We start from the raw sequence: 8,309 nt of genomic DNA on the forward strand, positions 1-8,309 counted from the left end.
TCAAATTCATGTCCATATTTATTAAAATGTCTAAACGGTTTAAAAGTAAAACACATAGAAGTATTAGGAAATTGTTTGTCTGCAAACACAAATAGCAGATGTGGCTGTTGTATTGCTTATTATTCACCATAAGCCTTAACTTTATAACTGTTACAAATATAGAAACAGTAGCATTCATAAGATATTCTGTTAAAAACACATCTAAAATCTTAAACCACGTTGTAAATATCGCGAATTAGTTCTAAGAAAATATATTAACGCTGGAAGTGAACGAAAAAAATAGACTTTTCGTCTAGACTCTAACCGCTTCTGTACTGGCTGGCTTTCATATAAATCAGTATCATAGTTGTTGACAGGTATGTCCAGCGGGTTTTCTTGTGAAAGACGGAAAACGCCATCATAATTCCTTTTCCCTAGTGCTCTGTTGATGAAAGGTTTGAAAGTCCATATGCTATCCTTTTTAGTGTATATTACTTCGTCATTAAGAAATGATCCATTGCTTTTATCGGCAGTCATGAAGATCAAATATCTACAAAACAAGTTATATAATCTGAATTGAAGAATTGAATATACGAAGTTGATTCGTCAACGGTAATCATGCTAATCGTTTCGGAATCACCTTTTTTCTGATCAATTCTTTAACTTAAACCATTTCTGATAAAACGACTGTCTATTTTAGATTTTCACAAGTAATGAACGGAATTTCATTAAGATAATTTCATATGTCGGCCTTTTATTCCATTAAAACTGGAAATGTTTATATCCACACCGTTTACATCTATATTATGAGATTTTTACAAATTAATCTGTAATATAACTTACAAAAATGTAACCCTTTAACATTCCTACCGGTTAATCTGACCGATAAGCCTATTGTTTTGAGTAGTAGTTTGCATGAAGTTTGGTATCGTTGACACTTTTTTACGTACATATGTTGTTGTGGGCTCAAATTAATGATAGGAATACCAACAACTTGATTTTTGGTGTCTGAAACCAACAAAATGCAATGCATTTTGTCAATTTGCACTATATTGACAAGAATAACTTTTCGAAAAACTGTTTTATTTTTACAATTAAATAGAATATTTTCACAGAAAGACAAACTGTTGCTTTTTGTTTTTGTTTTAACATGACAATTTTAGTAACTGTGCCGTGATCATTTACAAGAATTCTATAAAAACTTTAAACAAAACACATACATATACAAAAATCTGATTCATAGAGTATCGACACTGAAACAAACTCAAATTGCATGGAATTTTCGTCAGTTTTTATAGCAAAAGAGATGAGAACATCTTAAATGTCTTAAACAGTGTTAGCCCAGTCGGAATTGCAATAAAAAAAAACTTTTTTTCTTTAATGTCTGGTTATGTGGATGTTGGATATCGCATCGCTACAATGTAAGATATAGAAATTGTGACATCATGGACATATCGACGAAGAAAACAAACATTTCCGAATAACTTTCTTACATATTTGCTTGAAAACGTAGTAATTTTCAAAAACCTTCTTAAGAAAAAGAAGTTGCTTTATATTCTCCCAAAATATTTTTTTATTCTTACAGAGAAGGTGACTTATATGCTAAAATGTCATAAGTTTTCCAACGGTTTCTACACGCGCTAGGTCGAAACCGTCATATGCAACTCGCTTTTGAGAAGATAAAGTAAAATATGTTAAAAATTTTCAAAAAAGTTACAAAAAAAAAGATATCTCAAGAGAACAAAGTGGTCAGTGGATTCTTAACAATCATCTACAGTAAGAACAATAAACAAAGAGAAATGTGTGAAATGATGATGATCTCAGACTTTGTCATATTTGATATAAAAGTTAATTATGATAATTCTGTTGGAATTTATTTTTAATAGTTACGATATCAATGTGTCTTCACAGGAAAACATATCATTTGACCGTACTACAATCATGGCAATAAATTATAGTACATCTATTTATGAAATAGGCATTTGCTTAAGCAGATATGTTTCTGTTTCAGAAGTTGTTTTTGATCTATGAGGTTGACTGTACTACTGGAATCTTTCGACCCTCTTTTATATAGGTCTATTGGGTTTTTTTAGTTTTTTTTTTAAACTTAATAGGCTTCACTGTATGAAATAAAAATTTAATCTAGCGAACACGACGAAACAGTTTGATCTTTTTGGATGCGAGTAATCGTTCTCAGAGGAATAGTTTAGTTTCGTAGGGCAAAAGTATTCTTAAGATTGCACTTTGTAAATACAGCTGTTTCGCAAACTACGCCTAATTTGGGGAACATAGAACATTCATATATAATAAGTTTCTGATCTATAGGTTGCATCTCATAGAGACATTACTTGGGAATGTTACCAGTAAATATACATGTGAATATTGTTTATTTTGAAATCTGTGGTAACATTACAGTCGAGGTTGGAACAGTTAAGACAGTTAGTGTTAGTTTAAACTTCTTAGAAGTTTGGGACAAATAACCGTTGAAAATATGCCGTACAGCCCTATATTTTGATCTTTGAAAACAATAGTAGTGCATAATAACTTCCATTCTAGGATATGATTTTTTTCAAAACTTCATAGTAAAAGTGGTACTGTTTTAGGCGTAAAGTGAGTTCCTATGGGAAATGCATTGTCAATATTTACACAAATGCAACCTGTTACGATATACTCTATTGCGCTTGGTGATCGTGCAAAAATAAACATATTAAACTTACAGTTGTAAACATACGGTAATCACGCGATTTACCATTCTCTGAAAACAAAAACAAAAATCATATACTACAAATTTAACGCAATATCCGTCTTTGGCATTGAACACAAACATGATAAAAACATATGTACTGTATGACACAATATAAAGGAAAACCTAAAGTATTGCAATCCAACTCTAAGTATCATATTTGCTGATTTGAGTTAGCAGGGACTGCAATTAAATGTGTCCCATTTATGTTCTGAAAATTTATTATATTGTACACAATACAATCTGCTTTTAATAAAATTCAATTTACATTGTTTGAAGTATCGAACTTAGATTTTTGAGTAAACCACAAACAAATGCTTAAAAATGACATTTTAGTCGAAGTATTTGAAAAACATGTATATCTTTTTTTGATATTTGTAAGATAAATAATGTCTTTCATCATATTTACCTTTCCCTTTCTGAACAGGTATTGCTATCAGTCAAATTAATCATAATCTTTTTTATATACAATAATGCTTATCACATCTTCTTTTTTTTTGTATTCAATAGTGCTTTTTATAAACAAATATAGAAAACAACTAAATAAAATTAATATTGTTGCATTCGATATCGCTAAATATTTTCAAAAACGTCAATGTTTCATTCCCGAGGGTATCACCAGCCCAGTAGTCAACACCGAAATGAATATCAATAATGTAGTCTTTTTAATAAATTTTCTATTCACAAAACTTTGAATTTTTTCGAGAAAAAAAAAGATTTTCTTATTCCAGGCATAGATTACCTTGCCCGTCTTTGGTACAACCTTTTGGAATTTTTGATCCTCAATACTCTTCAACTTTGTATATGTTTGGCTTTTTAAATATTTTGATATAAACGTCACTGATGAGTCTTATGTAGGCGAAACGCGCGTCTGGCGTATAAATTATAATCCTGGTACCTTTGATAACTATTTCAGTTATTTATTTTCTTCTGTTAAATAAAATGTTAAGAGATAAAAACAAACATCAGTTTACAGATGTTTTAATCTAATAAAGCATGCAAGAATAAATACATCAAGGTGAATCCAAAGGAATGAAACTGCTGCTTCTAACGGGTTGTCGTTCCTGTTAGATGTATAGATATATGACCCGTATTTCTAATCCCATTAAATAAAACAAATCTCAATCGGGACAAGGCAAATGTACAGTCAGTAAATATGTAATTATAATACAACCATGTTTTGGTGTGTATTAAAGTTTTGCAGAAATATGAATCTTTTAATAATCAATAATTTTCAGCATAAATATGGACATCTAAAGCTACTATGGCCTCGTAACGTTAAACCTGAAGGTAATGATTCTTGTGTTTCTATTTAGCATACTAGTAGATAACATTTGACTAATTAATGATTTATTCAGTGTTTTATTTCTTCTAATTTGTTATGTTTGAACTGTTCCCCTAAGCGATAGAATAAGAAGTGCTTAATTTAAAATACCTTATCAAATACCTAATTATAACTTACCTTATCGCTCTGAGATTTTTTTATGGTGGCAATTTTCTATTGATGAATATTTATACGAACGATAATACTATGACATGATAATGTATGAATAGTTTTCACAAAGTTTGTGAATAATGGACTAATTATCTATAATAGCTTTCTCACTTGCATTATATGACAAAAAATCATTCGGCCTAATTGAAATAAGGACGGGGGTGCATTTGATTTGTTTGACATTTGATACGTATGTGTTATGTTCACAACTATTATAAAGTTTGGAAAGTGTATTGTTATGTGTGATTTCGTGACGAAGGGTATACGTTTTCAAAAGGATTCCCATAATCTGTGTACGAATAAAAGAAAATTGCGTAGGTTGAACCTTCTATGCTTACCATTCTCTTTACAATTTACGCTATCATCTGCTAGCCACGTTGCTGTTACTCAAAAACATATAATAGAACATAGATATAGGAAGATATATAATAGAACATGCCTATTTTTAATTATATCATTCAACATATTGTTTTGTCATTGACACTCAGGTATAAGCTCTCTTTACAATTTACGATAGCATCTGCTGCTGTTACTCATCAAATTATTATTAATGTTAACTTATTACAATTATTTCGATTATCAAAAACATCAAACGAATTAAAGAAACTGATTTAATCAGAATAAATAAAACAGTAAGAAAGGCGGATCACCTTAAATATTCTAAATATGTTATCACTACGACTACATAATTTATTATTTCTTTTTCATTTGAGTTCCAATTGGTACGGATTATTTATATCATAAAAGATAGGTGCCAACTTGTGGACCATACTATCTGCTTTCTCCTACTGAATATCTAGAATAATTCCTTATTTGTGATCAAATTCGATTTAAAAAGTCATTACTTTAAAAAGTAGGGTCATATATTACAACAACTCTCTTCATAAGAGACAAAATGAAGCAAAAGTAGCCACTATGTAGAGTATGGTTTTGACAGTTTATGTTCGACTCATTGAATATGTTTGTCTCTTCTGCCTTTTCAGGAAGAATAATACATGTACGAGTCCTTATCGTTTGGTTATTTAGCCGTTTATATCATCTTTATTATGGTACAACCGTGGGTATTTGTGTCACAGAAAATTAGCTTTAATAATTCTCATCCATTATGATTATAAAAGAGGGACGAAAGATACCAGAGGGACAGTCAAACTCATAAATCTAAAATAAACTGACAACACCATGGCTAAAAATGAAAAAGACAAACTATAGTACACATGACACAACATAGAAAACTAAAGAATAAACAACACGAACCCCACCAAAAACTAGGGGTGATCTCGGAAGGGTAAGCAGATCCTGCTCCACATATGGCTACCGTCGTGTTGCTTATGTGATAACAAATCCGGTAAATAGTATAATTCGGTAGGTCACATTCATGAAAGGGAAGGGGATTGCAGTTACGACGTAAGGAACATATCCGATATCATTTGTGAAACGGTTATTCCATAACGGTCAACCAACTCGTGATGGCGTCCGTAAAATTTACGAAGGGATGATTTCAACTTTACCATTTGGAACTCTTGGTTTAATAGCTTTCTTGTGAGCAGCAACCCTCTATCAAGAAAATTATGATAGGAAATGCAAGCACGGGAATATCGTATCAATTGGGAGATATATACCCCGTATGCAGGTGCTGCTGGAGTGTTGCTACTTAGAAATGGAAAGTTCACAATTGGAAAGCTGAAATCATCTCTTTTGTCGTAAAGTTTTGTTTTCAACCGACCCTCATTGTCAATTTTTAGAAAATAGTACTTTGGCATTTTAGGATGTCGTATTTTATCATTGAGGTTATCTGTTTACATGGCCGCAGATTTGTTGCGCACAGGGATTACACTACGTAGAAATAAGGCCTCTGTTTGGGGTCCCGCTAACATGTTTAACCCCGCCACATTATTTTAGTATGTGCCTGTCCAATGTCAGGAACCTGTAATTCAGTGGTTGTCGTTTGTTTATGTGTTGCATATTTGTTTTTCGTTCATTGTTTTATATAAATAAGGCCGTTATTTTTCTCGTTTGAATTGTTTTACATTGTCTCATCGGGCCCTTTTATAGCTTACTATGCGGTATGGAATATGCTCATTGTTGAAGACCGTACGGTGACCTATAGTTGTTAATGTCTGTGTCATTTTGGTCTCTTGTGGACAATTGTCTCATTGGCAATCATACCACATCTTCTTTTTTATATTTACTTTTGTCCTATGTTAGAAGAGCTAACATTCTGGTGTTAGACTCGTGGTACAATCTAAATGGATAAAGTCTAAATTGGAAAGACCTAGCATTCCACAGCAATCACACATTATGTATAAAAAATACAGTCATTTCAACATGCATTATTCATGTTATTGTCAAAATCTTAAACTGTGATGCAATCGTCGTTTCCTGACTTTCAGAAGCATAATTAAAGAATTTTTATGTTGAAATAACTCAGAGTTAGTAAGTATTGTGGACCTCCTATGTACATGTAGTAGTTTGTGTCCTATGGTCAGAATCTTAAATTTTGTCTGGTATACATCAGAACTGTAGTTTTTACGAAAGTCATAGGTGACATCTGGTTCATGTTTGTTATTTTGCAAAAGCTGTAAAACATTTATCCTGGAATTTAGCGACTTTGATTCATCAGTATGGGTCCAAACATTCTTGCAAGATACGGCATCAAATAGTACAAGTGAATATCTAAAACAGAAACAAATAAGATCATTTTAGTAATACGTTTTTTTCAATCCTTTTATATGAAATCCGATATAAATAAACAACCGTTTGGTCTCCTCGGAAGGGGGGGGGGGGGGGGGTTCTTCAGATGATTATTTATTTTAAAACAAGCCAATAGATCCCTTTTGAAAATCTTCCTATTTTGCTACATAACTAACCCCTGCGTATTCAATTGCCGTTTCCTTTTCAGACATAATTACAAAAGTAACACATTTAGGCTAAATCAAACCTGTAACAAAAGAGTTTGTAAATGTACTCAAGAACGAAACAAAAAACAAAAAAGAAAGGGATATAATTTGTATCAGGATTATAAATTGAACGTTCAATAAAAAAGCTTTACGTTAAATAATACTCATGACACACAAATAAAATCAAAAACTCTGAGAAAGGTATTCAATGTGAAAAACTTCCGAGATAGCGAAAGTTACTATGTATTTTTCAATTAGAAAACATTTTATGAATACCAAACAAATTTTCAATGGTTCTAAAACAAAATCAAAAGCAATAACAAAACTATATCACATGATTACTATTAAAACGTTGTATATGTTCTAAAATATTTGAATCATTTTTTTTTGTAAAGTACATGTAACATGTAGAACACTCATACAAATAAACCATTTACATGTACAGTGCTTACAAACATGCATTCGAGTTATGCCGCTTTGAACAACGAATATCATTTAAAACAACTGAAATCGACGAAATAAAATGAAAATCAGCAAAGGTTAGAATTTTTGTCGTTCCTTCTTCAAACATCTTTACTAATTTCAAAACGATGAATGAACATGATTCTACATGTGTCCGCGAAAAATGCAGCATTAGAAACTTTTAAAATGTTCACAAAACGACCAATTTTGGTTTTAAAAATTTATTATAATTTCTGCTATAATGCCTGAAAACATTTCATGTTAAATATTGCCATTTAAGGAAATGAGGAAGAGAAACATAACGCTCACTTAATTTTCAAACTATGTTTTCATTTTTTATTGTTATGATACTATTGTTTCACGTTTTTGTCGAAAACAACCATCATATTGAATAAGAAAATGTATTTGATAAAGAAATAAGACTAAAATGGCATGCTTATAATATACTGTAAACCATCTTAATTTCGCGAGCGATTCATTTTCGCGATTTTCGCGAGTAGAAAAATAACGCGAATTTAAATCGTCGCGAATATGTAAAACTTGGATCGTTCCTTATTCATCTTCACCACGTAAATCAAAAAATCGCGAAATTTAATAGCCGCGAAGTGGTCAAGAAAGGGTAAAACGCGAAATAAAGTATCCGCGAAATTAAGTTGGTTTACAGTAAATAAGTAATGGGCGACACAACTTTTCCAACATTTTGGTTCTTATGCACTTTGTATGACCAATGAAA

The 8,309-nt window shown here is 31.4% G+C and overlaps 1 long non-coding RNA gene across 1 annotated transcript; it reads right to left on the reverse strand.

The window, feature by feature from the left end:
• On the reverse strand, positions 1-4,271 carry LOC134723462 (uncharacterized). The gene is made up of 3 exons (XR_010108079.1): positions 4,185-4,271; positions 2,697-2,734; positions 1-529 (listed from the first exon to the last, which is right to left on the reverse strand). It is a non-coding gene; the product is annotated as an uncharacterized LOC134723462 (long non-coding RNA).
• Positions 4,272-8,309: the final 4,038 nt, after the last annotated feature.

This window comes from Mytilus trossulus, chromosome 6, assembly GCF_036588685.1.
Source record: "Mytilus trossulus isolate FHL-02 chromosome 6, PNRI_Mtr1.1.1.hap1, whole genome shotgun sequence".
NCBI lineage: Eukaryota > Metazoa > Mollusca > Bivalvia > Mytilida > Mytilidae > Mytilus > Mytilus trossulus.